The sequence below is a fragment of the Equus quagga genome, chromosome 13 (assembly GCF_021613505.1).
Source record: "Equus quagga isolate Etosha38 chromosome 13, UCLA_HA_Equagga_1.0, whole genome shotgun sequence".
In the NCBI taxonomy this organism is placed as follows: domain Eukaryota; kingdom Metazoa; phylum Chordata; class Mammalia; order Perissodactyla; family Equidae; genus Equus; species Equus quagga.
The window spans coordinates 23,215,704-23,232,049 of NC_060279.1; positions in this window are offsets into that span (position 1 = coordinate 23,215,704).

Below are 16,346 nucleotides of genomic sequence, written 5' to 3' on the forward strand. Positions count from 1 at the left end.
CTCTAGAAATATTCCATACTAAAACAAATCCTCATTTCTTTTGTCTTCACACTCAAAAGGAACAAAGGTTCAAAAACATAAATAAACACTGCACAGCTGTCTGTGCGTGATGGACTCTGTGAGCCCCACCCTCCACCCCTAGCACTCCCAGGCTTGCTCTCCCGGAAACACTGCAATCAGTTTGCTGGGGGCTTTGCCCTGGAACCCCTTTCCCTCCCAGCTCTTATCCAAGTCAGAGAGAGAGGAAACAGAAGAGGGACGGACTGAGATGTGGCCAAGAAAGGGACGATGATCAAGTTTGCCCCATGTTGTCTGGGAAGCATCGCACTCTCCGGAGATCTCATCGAATGGCCTAGAAGATGTGCAGATAAGCCTGTGGTTCCCTTCACTATTTAATGCATCAGATCAGAGCCTCAGAATTCTCAGAAACCATTTTTCTAACAATACTCTTTTTCTCTTTCATATCTCCCTATAAATCTGATTTGAAAAAATTGTTTAAACAAACCCATAATGTCAGATTTGCGCTAGCTGCATGAGCTCACCATTTATTCTACTCTTGGTAGTCCAAGATAAAAGAGTACCCAAAGAAAAGGAAAAGATGAAGCAAAGTCACGGCTGTAACAGAGTAGCAAATTTGGGTGAAAAGCCATTAATAAATAGCGTGAATTATAAAGCTGTTTAAAGCAGCATATTTTTAAAACAAGCACACAACGAATCCACTATATGCCCAGAATCGTACAAAAATACTTTCTTATACGTGTTTAAATGGAGTCTTATCACCTTATTTGCTGAAGGTGAGTGATAAAATACTAGTAGTTGCCCTCTGTTGAGTGATTCCCATGTGCCAGGAACACGCTAAGAGCTTCACAAACGTCATCTCATTTAATGCTCAAAACAACCCATGAGGTGGGGCTGTTACCATCTCCATGCTCAGGATGCAGAGATGGAGGTGAGAGAGGGTATGCACCGCTACCTATGCCCAAGTCTGCGGACTACACCCAGCAGAGCGACATGGCCTGACTCCAACCCCACCTCCAGCCTCTCCCGGTAGTACACAGTAAAGGCCCTTGCCCTGGGTCTCAGATGTCCTCACTGTTACACCGCAGCCACCTCTCTCTCTCTCTCTCAATCTTTTTTTAGTGATGTATGGTAACAACAAACATTTCTAAATTTCCCAGGAGTGAATGAACAGCTAATATTCCCAGGTAACAGCAGCATCTAAGAAACTGCCCAAAGTGCTTTCAAGCAATTGATTATCTTAAGGAGATTCAATATGTCCTTTTGCTGTTAATTGCTTGGGAACTGTACATCCTCATAGCCAACCATTCCTTCATTGTGGGGAGCTAACAGTCCTGCCTGTTCAGGATTACGGTTAGAAGAAATTCTGAATGGGCAAGCTCTGAAATAGTAAGGTTTCAAAGCAACCTCCAGACAGTCAAGTCATCAAGTTTTTTGGAGAAATATGTGCGACTCATTTTATTCATCATCCTTCTCTTTGGTGGCATGTGTATGATGTTAATCTAAATTATAAAAGAAATAATTTTAGTTTTCTCCTCGAAATTGTATGTTTTCCAAATTTATGCACTGTCTGTTACAAGGTTAATGTTTTGAAAACATTTAAACGGACTTATTTTTGTTTCCCCAGTTAAACCTTGTCCCCTCCTGGCCTTCTATGTCTAAGGCTGAGCTCTGAGGAGAGGAGCACGGCCCTGCTTGGAAACAGAGGGCTGTGGCACAGCTGGGAGTCTCCAGGCCAGTCCTGAGCGCCATATATAAATTTTTTTCTGAGGAAGATTAGCCCTGAGCTAACATCTGCCAATCCTTCTCTTTTTGCTGAGGAAGACTGGCCCTGAGCTAACATCCGTGCCCATCTTCCTCCGCTTTATATGTGGGACGCCTACCACAGCATGGCTTGCCAAGCGGTGCCATATCCGCACCCAGGATCCGAACCGACGAACCCCGGGCCACGGAAGTGGAATGTGCGCACTTAACCACTGGGCCACTGGGCCAGCCCCTGGGCTAGTTCTTTTAAAGGCCTATTGCTACCATAACTCTGCTTGATTATGAAATTTCTAAGCATTTGGTTGATCAAAATATCTTGAAGCCACTTTGGAAGATCATATACTCTTCTCCTGTTTTCAGGAATTATAGGAGGTTTTTTTGGTAATCAATTGCTGCATAACAAGTCATCCCCCCAAATAGTGGCTTAAAAAAAACAATCAAATGGTTATTTGCTCAGAGTTCTGCAATCTGAGCTGGGCTCAGTTGGATGGTTCTTCTGCTGGTCTTGCTGCTGGTCACTCACGTGGCTGCATTCAGTTGGTGAGTTGGCTGGAGGCTGGGTTCAGGTGGACTTGGGATGGCTAAGCATCTCTCTCTTTCCCTCTGGTCTCAGGGCCTCTCCTTTTCCAGTGGCCTCTCCACATGACTTCTCCAACATAGTAGCTGGATTTCTTACATGGTAGCTCAGAGCTCCCCAAACCACCAATGCAGAAACTGCTGGGTCTTCATGGGCTTAAGCCTGGAAGCAACACAACATCATTTTTATTACTTATTATTAGTTTTTTTTTAAAGATTGGGCCTGAGCTAACATCTGTTGTCAATCTTTTCTTTACTTCTTTTCTCCCCAACCCCTCCCAGTACGTAGTTGTATATTCTAGTTGTAGGTCCTTCTAGTTCTGCTATGTGGGACTCTGCCTCAGCTTGATGAGCGGTGCTAGGTCCAGACCCGGGATCCAAACTGGTGAAACCCTGGGCCACTGAAGCAGAGCGCGTGAACTTAACCACTCAGCCATGGAGCTTGCCCCTACTATATTCTATTACTTAAAGCAGGTGACAGGCCAGCTCAGACGTAAGAAAGAGTAGGGGTGGGGGCTACACAAGGGCATGAATGCTGAGAGGCATGGGCCATTGTGGGCCACCACAATGGTCTTAAAAACTTTCAATGGGCACTACATCCCCTTTGTCTAACACAGTGCTTGGCTCACAGTAGGTTCTCAGTCAACATCTGTTGAATGACTACTACCGAAGCATCTGGCTAATGCTGCACATATAAGCAGCATCACTGGAAATGCAGACGTTCAGGTTCAGAAGGCAGAGTCTGAGAAATTACCTGCCAAGTCACACCTGTAGCCCTAGCACTTATTGGCTGCTCTGATGTGTTGGGGTCATTTGCACATCAGTTAGACACCATCCTACTTCTCGAAAGGCATCACCTATTCTTATATCTTTCCTGAGAATGTACTCAAAACACACATTAAACTAATAGATAAGTTGCACTATTCAGGTTCTGTGGAAACAAAGGGGAAGTTCTTTGAGGAGAGTGGTTAGTGTGGAGGGAGGCCAGGAGGTTTCATTGTTCTAGTTATTCAGGGAACACTTCCTGGAAGAGGTGGTTTCTGGAAGCCTGTGAATGATGGGAGAAGATAGAGGTTGACTGGGTATATTCTGGGCAAGTGATATGACCTTAAAAAAAATCCAAGACACAAGAGCCAGATGGATGAAAGGGGTAGTGAATAACCATTCACAAACAATGGAGGGCCAATTTGGGAAGGTGTTGGACAGAAGAGTCCAGCCACTGTCTGCAAAAGCTTGGCAGTGCCCAGAATTCTCAAAAGGTTGAGCATTTACTGAGTCTGAGACTCACTGTCCTTTCACCACTCAGGCTCCCAGTTACTCACCCCCTCTGGCTTCCCAGTTACTTCTAGAGGGGTTCAGATTGAGGCACAGGACGAACAAGGCTGTATCTCCCAGGTTCAAGGGTACCAGGGTGCAGTGATGCACAGCCTCAATGCCACCATGTCTAAAAGTGACTTCCTTGGAAAGAAACAAGGAAGCCAGGAGGAGGAAACCCGGGTGAATCCCAACTGCCTAGAGCTCCAGTCCACATTGAAAAGCATCTCCTACGAAGCCTGAGCTCCTTGAAGAACATAATCCTCAGGGTGGGTCCCTCACCAAGGAACACATTGCAAGGGACAAGGACTGTTCTTTGGGATCATTCTTTTCGTGATGAATGTGGGGAGTGGTGAGTAGGAAATGGGCAGGAGGCCTGGGTTGTTTCCCTGCTTGATCCACCACCACTGAGTAACCCACGATTTCCTGGAACTGCCTTAACTGTTGGTGGCTCTTATTAGGAACTACACTCTTGAGTCAGACAGCCAGTAAAGCTTGCTAAATATTTTCCATGTGCAGAATCCTAAGCCAAGCCCCACGAAGAGATACATAAAGTCAGAAGGGAAAGGAAGCCCCCAAAAGTCATCTGATCCAGCCCCCTGCGATCAGGAAGGAGAGTGTCAAATAACCAAGTCAACGAGTTGTTAGGAGAAATAGGCCTCGCTGTCAGCCTCTGAGAAGGTTGCAAGGAGACCTCAAAGTGATCAGATAATTGGAAAATGAGACTCAAATGCCAAGGAGGAAGACACTTGATTGATTCACTCCAGAGAAGAGCAGACTGAAGGTGGAGTGGGCCAGTTCTGTGGAAGATTCTTAGGCAGACAAGAGAGGCCAACACTTCTCTGCCTCTGCTGGGGAGAAAACCAGAGGAAATGAGTTTGAAGAACAGCTTGTGGAACTGAAAATAAACATGAAGAACTGCTGATCATCAGCATTACGAAGTCCTGGAACAGTGAGGGTGGGTCCAGACTTTTCAGTAAAAAAAAAAAGAGCAGGTATAGCCTTGCCTGGATAAGAACAACAAAGATCTAGAACAATCTCACCAAGGTCCTCTTATGTTATTGCTGGGTCAAGGGATTATGGACAGTAACAATAAGTATTTTAAGGATTTATTAATTTAATGTATAGTTTGTTATAAATTATCAATAATAATTATTTTTTCTAATTTTTCTATAATAAATGTTTCATTTTTATAATTAGATGATAATCTTTATTTTAAAAAATGTCTCCTAGTCTTCTGTGACTTAAAAATTTATAGTTTGATTTTTAATAAAGACTGGAATTTCCTGGTACAGGAAATGGCACCCATATGAGATATAAAAATTCAGGGCTACTTTTCTGTAGGTAAGTTTTATGAAACTTGCCTGGAAATTCTTACTTTAAAAATAACATTGGTAGGGGCCGGCCCCATGGCTGAGTGGTTAGGGGCTTGCGCTCTGCTTCAGCAGCCCAGGGTTTTGCCAGTTCGGATCTTGGGCACGGACGTGGCACCGCTCATCAGGCCGTGCTGAGGCGGCGTCTCACATGCCACAACTAGAGGGACCCACAACTAAAAATATGCAACTATGTACTGGGGGGCTTTGGGGAGAAAAAGGAAAAATAAAGTCTTAGAAAAATAAATAAATAACACAGGGAATTATCTAGACTTGTTTTTTAAGTCTTTTTATATTATACAGTGTACTGAAACTATCACCTAGCTTGAAGAAATTTAAGTTCAAAACTCAGTGGAATGTTGCCCACTTCCACCTACAATAAAACAAGTCAGATTTCTTAAATACCTTTTTTTCAGTTGTTTTGCTATTGACAGAATAGTTTGTCTCCCATATCCAACTGACATGTGTATAGAATTCACTTCGCAGTATGAATTTATCAGTATTCTGAATCTGTTGTGTAGGTGATACATGTTTCTGTTCAACAAATTGGCAGTCTGTTTAATATACCACTTTTGGTGAATTTGAGACAGAATGTTAACAATAATGACCGTGAGCTAGAATATTAATAAAGAGAGGCACTTTGCCTACAAGCCAAGAAATGGATGGGAAGAAACACAGGACAGTCCTGGCCTGAACCACTGACACGAGGCCACCCAGTAGTTCCCTGGATGTGTGCATTGTGACACCAAGTCATGCACCTGTCCTATGACGGATGTTATAGGATAATAGGAAAGGGCAATCACCACCAGGTGGAATGACCAAGAAAGTCTCCACAGAGGGAGCATTTGAGCCACATTTTAAACATAAGTAGGATTTTGGTTGACCAGGACCTCTCAAGGCAGAGGGAAAGGCATGGGCAAAAATGTGCAGGCAGGGACCAACTCAACAGGGGAAGAGCGAGGCACTGACACAGCTGGGTTAGTTAAGCCAGAAGTACATCACATAGGTTTAAATGTTAGGCTAAGGTTTAGAACCATATCTGTCAGAAAATGGGGAGTCATTGGAGGTTTTTGACCCAAATATGTGTCTAATTGCTTGTGGCACTGTGCCAAGTGGAAATACACAAGGAGAATTACCCAGAGACGTATTCCTGGCTTCTCTATTCAGATGCATCAGCAGGGGTCACTATGTATGTAAAAACAAAAACAAAAAACAGAAACAATAGAAAAAAGCAATACGTTTGAATAATTGGTAAAGTCACAACTACATGTTTTAAAAAGTGCAATTAGGGAGGAAGGAAAATATTTAATTTGATCCTCAATCTTGCTAGTACTCAGTGAAATGCAAATCAAAACCACAATAAGATAACATTTTCTACCTAGTAGACAGGCAAACGTTAAGATATCTGACAATGATTGATAGAACAACTAGACAAAAACCAGCAAGGATATGGAACTCAACAACACCATCAACCAACACAATCAAATTGACATTTATAGGACCCTCCATACAACAACAGCAGAATAAGCATGCATTTCAAGTGGCCATGAAACATATACCAAGATAGACAATATCCTGGGCCATAAAACAAATGTCAACAAATTAAAAAGAATTAGAATTATACAGAGAGTATTCTCCAATCACATTGGAATCAAACTAGAAATCAATAACAGAAAGATAATAAGAAAATCTTCAAACACTTGGACTATCCACTCTTCTAAATAATCCATGAGTCAAATAGAAATTTTAAGGGAAATTTTAAAAATACCTTGAACTGGGGGCCAGCCCCATGGCATAGTGATTGAGTTCCCCATGCTCTGCTTTGGTGGCCCAGGTTCGTGGGTTTGGATACCAGGTGTGGACCTACACCCTTCATCAGCCATGCTGTGGTGACGACCCACATATAAAGTGGAGGAAGATTGGTACAAATGTTGGCTCAGGACTAATCTTCCTCAAGCAAAAAATGAGGTAGATTGGCAACATATGTTAGCTCAGGGCTAATCTTCCTCAAGCAAAACAAAAACAAAAACAAAAACACCTTGACTGAATGGAAATGAAAATACAGTGTATCAAAATTTGCATGACATAGCTAAAGCAGTGGCAAGAGGAAAATTTATAGCACTAAATGTCTCAAGTTCTCACCTCAAGAACCTAGAAATAGAGCAAAATGAGTCCAAAGCAAGCAGAAATAAGGAAATAAGAAATATCAAAGAAATTAAAAACAGGAAAACAATAGAGAAAACCATTGAAACAAAAAGCTAATTCTTTGAAAAGATCAACAAAATTGATAAACCTCTAGCAAGACTGACCAAGGAAAAAAGAAGATAAAGATTACCAAAATCAGGAATGAAACAGAGAATATCACTAGAGAAACTTTAGACATCAAAAAAAGTGATAAAGGAACACTGTGAGCAATTATACACACACAGATCTGACAACTTAGATGAAATGGACCGATTCCTTGAAAAACATGAACCACCACAACTTACCCAATGTGAAATAGATTGTTTTAAAAGGCTTATGAACTACTAAAGGAGTTGACTTAATAATTTTAAAACTCCCAAAAAAGAAATCTCCAGATCCAGATGGCTTCACTGGAGAATTCTACTAAATGTTTAAAGCAGAATTAACACCAATTCTGTACAGTCTCTTCCAGAAAATAGAAGATGAGGCATTTCCCATTTCATTTTATGAAACGATACCAAACGAGACAAAGGCAGCACAACATAAAGAAAAATACAGACCAATATCCTTCATCAATACAGGGAAAAATTTAAAATATTAGCAAATAGAATTCAGCACTATAAAAAAAGTATTGTACAGCATGACCAAATAGAGTTTATTTTAGGGATACGAGACAGGTTCAATATTTGACAGTCAATCAATATTTTTTACCATATTAATAGATTAAAAAAGAAAAGTCACACAATCATATCAATTGATGCAGAAAAAGAGTTTGACAAAATTCAACAGCGACTCATGATCAAAACCCCTAGATATACAGGAATAAAGGGGAATTTCCTCAATTTGATAAAGAGCACCTACAAAAAAACTACAGCTAACATTATACTTCATGGTGAAAGACCAAATCCTTTCTCCTCTAGGATCTGGAACAAGGCAGGAAGATTTGCTCTCACAGCTCTTATCCAACATAGCACTGGAAATTCTAGTCAGTGCAGTAAGGCCAAAAAAAAATAAAAATAAAAAGTATACAGATCAGAAAGGAAGAAATGAAACTGCTCCTCTTTGCAGATGACATGATTGTCTACATAGAAAATCCCAAGGAATCTACAAAAAATCCCTAAAACTAATAGGTGAGTTCAGCAAGTTCACAGGGCACAAGATAAAGCTCCAAAAATCAAATGAACACAATGGACACTGAAATTTAAAATATAACACCATTTACAATCACTCAAAAAAGAAAGGAGAAAGAGATGTTAACCTAACAAAACACGTACAGGACGTGTGTGCTAAAAGCTGCAAAACGCTGATGAAAGAAATAAAAAACCTAAATAAATGGAGAGACATACTGTGCTCACGGATTGGAAGATTCAGCCTAGTAAAGATGTCAATTCTCCCCCAATTTGTATATAGATTTAAGGCAATTCCTATCAAAATCCTAGCAAAATTTTTTTGTAGATATACACAAGATTATCTAAAATTTATATGGAAAGACAAAGGAACTAGAATAACTAAAACAATCTTGAAAGAGATGAAAGTGGGAAGAATTAGTCCATCAATCTTCAAGACTTATTATATATCCGTAGTAATCAAGACTATGTGGTATTGGCAGAGAGATCAACACATATATAAATAGAATAGAACAGAGAACCAAGAAATAGACCCACACAAATATGCCCAGCTGATTTTTGACAGTGATGCAAAAGCAATTCAATGTAGGAAAGATAGTCTTGTCAAGAAATAGTGCTGGAGCAGTTGGTCATACATGGATAAAAGAAATTTGAACATCAACCTAAGACTCACACCTTACAGAAAAAATTAACAAAGATCACATGCTTAAATATAAAACGTAAAACTATGAAACATTTAGAAAAAAATAGAAGAGAATTTCAGGATGTAGGGCTAGTCAAAGAGTTCTTAGACTTGATACGAAAAACATGATCCATAAAAGAAAAAACCGGTAAATGTGACTTCATCAAAATCAAAAATTTTGTTCTGCAAAAGACTGTTAAAGGATAAAAAAGACAGGCTACAGAGGGAAAACATTTGCAGATCACATGTCTGACAAAAAATTAGTATCTAGAATATATAAAGAGCTGTCAAAACTCAACAGTATAACAACAAACAATCCAATTATAAAAAGACAAAAGACATAAAGAGAGACTTCACTGAAGAGCATATGCAGACGGCAAATAAATACATGAAAAGATGTTCAACATCACTAACCATTAGAGAAATGCAAATTAAATCCACAATGAGATATCACTACCCACCCATCAGAATCACTAAAATAAAAAATAATGACAATGCCAAATGCTGGAGAGCATGCAGAGAAACAGTATCACTCGTACATTGTTGGTGAGAATTTAAAATGGTTCAGTCACTCTGGAAAACACTGGCAGTTTCTTAAAAAATGTACCATTCAATTACTATATGACCCAGCAATTGCACCCCTGGGTATTTTCCCAGAGAAATGAAGACTTATATTCACACAAAATTTTGTACACAAACGTTTATAGCAGTTCTGTGCATAATAGCCAAGAACTAGAAACAACCCAGGTGTTCTTCAATGGGTGATGGTTAAACAAACTGTGATCCAGGCATAGCATGGAATACTACACAGCAGCAATAACAGCAACAAAAATGAACTACAGACATAGGCAACAACGTGGATGGTTCTCCAGAGAATGATGCTGACTGAAAAAAAGTCAATCTTAAGAGATTATATACTGTATGACTGCATTTATACAACATTCTTGAAATGACAAAATTGTAGAAATGGAGAACAGACTGGTAGGTTAATTTGAGAGGGGCTGGGCTAAGCATGAGAGAGCTGTGGTTTGGACTACAAAAGGTATTGGCAACACGGGTAATCCTTATGGTGATGGACATGTTCTGTATCTTGACTGCATCCATGTCAATATCTGATGTGACACTGTATTATAGTTTTGCAAGATTTTACCATGAGGGAAACTGGGTAAAGGGCACATGGGATCTCATCGCAAGCGAATCTACAAATATCCCAAAATAAAAAAGTTTAGTAAAAAAAAAACAAGAAAATGATAAACACAAAATTTAGGATTGTGGGCAGGAGGTGGGGGATGGAACAAAGGGGAGCGTAGAAGTAAATGAAAGGGTTTGTTGTTGTTCTTGGGTTAGGCGATGGGTGTCGAGATGTTTGTTATATTATTAATGAATAAATAAATAATAAATAATTAACAAAGTCCATTCATGAACCAGTGATGACAGATCATAAGGAACCAAGAATAAAGGTTAATTCCATTTTAAGTACCTGAGGTCTATTGGATGGAACTAACAAACTAGGTCACTCGTTTGGAGAGGCTGACTTTGGGCCATTGTCTTACACAAACCTAAGGCTCTCTTCTGCCCTAAACAAGCCAAGAGCATGGACAATTGTTAAGAAAGAAAAGAGATTTCTCAAAACAGCCTCAGGCACCTATCTTGAGTGTTTGGGGAAATACCAAAGCTATTATTCTCCTTCTAATGAAATCTAACTCATTGCCAGTGGAAGTCCTTCATAGTTTATTTATTCAGCACATGTGTGACCAGTGTTGTGAGCCCAGCTCTGTGCTAGACTCAACAAGAAGTTGGAGATGCTGCCAAGGAAACTACAAATCAGTCGTAGATAGTGGTAGATACTGTCAGAAATGAGAGAAATTATTTCTTAAAGTGAGTCACAAATGTCTTACTCATTGCTTTAAAGAGAATAATGAGCAATCTCTTCAGATACTAGGTTATTATAATTCCCATAGTATGCCATAATTTAGGGCTGTGCTAGATACTAGCCCTTCACAAATAGTTAAACCCCTATTTTACTAGGGGTCTTTCCATAGGAAACAAAGTTGGGGGAAAAAAGAAAAGTTAATTACTTAATTTTTGTGTGAAGTATGCTAACATCATGCTTACATAAGTCATTAAGCACACTCACACCTACTTTGATGGCATGTGTTGGGCCTTCTATGGGGGCAACCCTTGTGATTCACATGCTACTTGTCCCAACGTAGGTCTCAATCAATTAAACCTTTAGTAAGTGCACGCTCTGCCTGAGTTTGATTGCTAATTCTGCCACTTTTCTGGGTTACCTGGGCAAGTTCTTTAGCTCTCTGAGCTTCAATGCCCTTATTTCTAATGCTGGTTATTCCTATAACTAGGCACTGGTTTGGGAATGGGGAAAGAGTGATGAATAAGGCCTCTCACAGGGCTATTCTACGGTCCAGATGGAAGAGGATGTGGTGGGGGGGGGGGAAGGGAAGGGCAGAGGGATTCCAGAGATGTTTGGAGACAGAGGCAGAAAAGGATTTGCTCTGAAGCTAGTGAAATGTAAACTTCAGGCCCATCACTTAGACCCTTCGAAGGCCCTAGGAGGGGTCATAGCACTGTGTTCATGGGGTCATGTGTTTTTGTAAAATTTGCAAAGAAAAATATTTTAACTGCAATTAGTTAAGATTGTTGTCTCTTTCCACTCTGACTTCCCCTTTGACGTGTTTCCTCTCCTGTCAGTGGCAGTGTGGTGGCCATAGCATTTTTGAGAGAGAACGAAGGGGGTAGAGTTGGTATATATTTAGTTTGGGAGTATTGAGTTTTTATTGCCGATCCTGCTGTAGGAATGGCTTCCAAGATTCCCCTAATACCTACCATGCCAACTCACCCGGCACGGCGATGCGAAGGTGCAGAGAAGAGGTTATTGTGATATGAATGTGTCCTACAGTGCCAGCACGAGAAGTAAGCGAGCAGTGGAAGTTTGAAATGTAGCGTCAAGGCTAGTCAATGCAGATTCTTCCAATCATTGGCTATGTAAAAGTGGAGGATTCAGTTCTCATGGAAGCAGGGTCAAAAAGGAAGTTCTCATTGTCTGAAATGTATCTGACAATGCAGCTGACACAATTACACATACATAGGCTTATTGATGGGAATCAGACAAAACAGAATTGACCAGAATTTCTGTATTTTCAGGGAGTGAGAAGCAGGTGTATCTCTGTGTAGAACCACAAGATTTATGTCTCTCAACTATCAGTAATAAAATAATTTCAACCAAAGAAAAGATTGAATGATCTTTCTGTTCTCTCTATAGAAATAACTTTCAAAAGCAATGTTATATGAAGAAGTAATCAAAGAGTAGGCAGTCAAAAAAATATATGGAATAAAAGCACATGGAGTATGTTAGCCATTAATGAAAAAATATGCCATTTTCTGAATTTTTGTGGCATTTTAAGGTTTATTTTCTTATAAGTAAATTTTAGTTTTAGCACCATCACCGTCAGGTTCCTATTGGTTCTGTTTCTCTGGAGAACACTGACTAATACACATATATCTCTTTTCCACATTTTTTTAATGCAAGTATATACACAAATACGCATTTATGTGAATGAAACCATACTCTAACTTGCTTTTTCACTTAAGAACATCATAAACCTCTTTCCATGACAATAAATATGCATCTACATCATCATATTAAATATGCATAATATTCCATTGTAGAGATATACCATGGCTGAACTAAGTAAGTATCTATTACTCTGTTGGTTACAGTTTTTCCATATGTGTAAACAACATTGTTATAACTATCATTGTATTAGTCTGCTCAGGTTGCCATAACAAAATGCCACAGACTACGTGGCTTAAACAACAGAAATTATCTATCCAAAAGGATATAGAGATATATACATAAGAGGGGATTTTGTTATAGGAATTGTCTCACGGGGTTATGGAGGCCGAGAAGTCACAGGATCTGCCACCTGCCAGCTGGAGAACCGGGAAAGCCAGTGGTGTAATTCAGTCTGAATCCAAAGACCTGGGGAACCAGAGGGGCTGCTCATGTGAGTCCCAGAGTCCGAAGGCCTTAAAACCAGGAGCTCTGATGTCCAAGGGCAAGGGAAGATGGACGTTCCAGCTCAAGAAGAGAAAGGGGGGCCCGCCCGGTGGCACAGCGGTTAAGTTTGGCAGCCCGGGGTTCACTGGTTCAGATCCTGGGTGCAGACATGGCACCGCTTGGCAAGCCATGCTGTGGTAGGCATCCCACATAAAAAGTAGAGGAAGATGGGGATGCATGTTAGCTCAGGGCCAGTCTTCCTCGGCAAAAGAGGAGGATTGGCAGTAGTTAGCTCAGGGCTAATCTTCCTCTAAAAAAAAAAAGAAGAGACAGAGAATTCACTCTTCCTCTGCCTTCTTGTTCCCTCTGGGCCCTCAGTGGACTGGGTGATGCCCGTCCACATTGCTGAGGGCGGATCTTCTTTCCTCAGTCTACTGATTCAACACTAATCTCTTCCAGAGACCCCCTCACAGACACATCCAGAAATAATGTTTTTTCCGCTATCTGGGTGTTCCTTCGCCCAGCAAAATGAACACATAAAATTAAGTGTCACAATATGCCAAAATATTAACAGAGTTATCTCTGAGTGGGTGGGGATAATGGGGAGTCTTTTTCTTCTGTATGTTTTTCAATTGATTCTAGATTTTACTATCATGTATGACCAAGGATCATAAAAATAGTTAGGTAGCTAACTATTAGATGCCAGCTATCTGCTTAGCTCTACCACGATGTCATGATGGTTGAACAACAGGGCTGGAATTAGGAAAGTAATTTTCTCATTCTAAAAAGAGGTCCAACAAATTTAAAAAATTGACAAACACCAAAACATGAGAAAATTAAGAAAAACACCATATTTTTATTAATGACCTTCCTGACATACCTCTAATATACTTTTTTCTGCATACTCTTTGTTCTCCTGTTCATAAGACAATGATTCTGTAATATAATTTTTCTACAGTTAGACTAGAAAGATAATTCAGTCTTTCCATGTAGTGGATGAAAATTTGATTTAAAAAATATTCAGATAATTTCTTTCAGCCTCACAGTGCATTATTGGTAATGTCATGTCATGTCATTTTTTAGAATTGTTGTCAGATTTGGAAAACCTCCAAGTTTTTTAATGTGTGAGTTGTAATATGTCAGGGCAGTTCATGTTCTCTTTTCCGGTGATTCATCTTAAATATTCCTAGAATTGATGACACTCATTAACCAATCTGTTAACCAATTTGTTACCAATGTCCTCATTGTAGTAGTATACTGTTCTCATCAATGTTAATATCTCAGATGAGAGCAGCAAGAATTGTAAATGTTTTCCCATTATGGTTATATGATCCACTCTACCTCATTATTGGATCATCAGACAGTAAAAGAACCTGTTCATTGCTTCCATTTGTTTTTCTTCTGAATGAATTATTGATTGTAATATAATCTGAAATTTATTTTTACAATTTGCTTATTGATGTCAGAAAATTTTCGATTGATTTTAATGGCTTATTTTTTATCTCCTTTTTACATTTCATTAATTTTGTATATTTTTTCTGGTGTGTGTGTGTGTTTTTGCTGAGGAAGATTAGCCCTGAGTTACCATCTGTTGCCAATCTTCCCTTTTTGCTTGAGGAAGATCATCCCTGAGTTAACATCCATGCCAAACTTCCTCTACTTTATATGTGGGACACTGCCACAGCATGGCTTGATGCATGGTGTGTAGGTCCACACCTGAGATGCGAACCCATAAACCCCAGGCTGCCAAAGTGGAGAGTGCAAACTTAACCACTATGCCACCAGGACAGCCCCTTCTCAGTTTTTTTAATACATAAATAAATTTAAAGCTGACAAAGGATGGTGCCCTTCATCCACGATCAAATCAGGAGTCTGTACTTTCTAACTTTGATCGAAAACGTTCCACAAATATTTCCAAACAGCAGTTAAAATGTCATAATCAAGCTTTATCAAATATGCCACTCCCATTAACAAAGAGAACAAACCTCCTTACAGCACATTTGTAAGTGTATAAGTTGTATTGTTGATTTCATTCCTGGCAGGAGCGAATGCTGTTTTGACAGGACATAGCAAGAACTGAACGTTCTATTTATAACTTTACATGTGACGATCTGAAGAATTTTCAGAGATTAACTTCTGGGGCCATATCTTTCAAACCTTGCCTCTCTTCTGCCATCCATGTAGGTTTGGTGGCTGGCAGTGTAGGAATGTTCACGTCTCAGAACAACGTACCTTGTCAGGTGAGTTAGCACAGTGGGCAGTGGGCATGTTCCTGAAAGCCATACAGCTAGCAATAACATGACTAGGCGGAAGTGACTGCAAACCACATACATATATCCCAATATATAATATAGCTCTGAATAAACTTTCCTTCCCAAGGTCCCCCAAATGCCCACAACCACTTTAACACCACCAGACACAAAGGGATTGAGGAGACGTTGCAGAGAAAACAGACAGTGGTCTTAACCATCTATGGTTAAATTATTCCACTTTTGCAAATTTTATTACAACCTATCACCACGTGAACACTTTGCTAGGACCCCTCTGGGCCTTGGAGGGGGCCTGTGCAAGGGAGGGGCCTTGAGGATTACACTCAGTGACTTCCTGGCAAATTTCCCTCCGCCTCCATTGCTGTCAACATCTTCCAAACGCTCACTCCTGCTCCCCTGGATTATTGCCACCACCTCGTTTCCTCCTCACCCTTTCAGTCTGTTCTTTACACAGTGCCCAAAGCGATCCTGTGAGAACTTAAGTCAGATCATGTCACACCTGTGCTCAAAAGTCTCCAACGTTTTCCTGTCTCAATTTGAGTAAAAGCCGCTAGTTCAGATGGCCCTGCATGACCTGGTCCTTTGCCTGTCTGACTTCACCTCTTGGTAACCAGCCCTTCCTCACTCCACTCCAGCCATGTGAGTCTCCTGCAGTTTCTGGAATGGCCAGGCACACTCCCATGGGGCTCTTGCCTTTGCTGCTGTTGCAACCTGGACCACTGCTCCCAGATGTTCACATGACTCCCTCTCCCACCTCCTTCAGGGAAACCTGGCTTGACCTCCCTATTTCAAAATGCACTCTCCTCGCCCCCTCCACGACTCCTTATTTCTCGTTCTTGTTTTATATTTCTCAGTAGAATCTTTCACCATCTAAATACTTTTGTTTATTGTCTGTCTCCCTCCCCCAGAACGTGAGCTCTGTGAGGTGTGGATCTGCTGTATCCCAGTGCCTAGAACAGTGCCTGACACAGTGACGGACTCTGGCAAACGCAGGGGTCTCTGCCTTAAACTTTTCTTTCT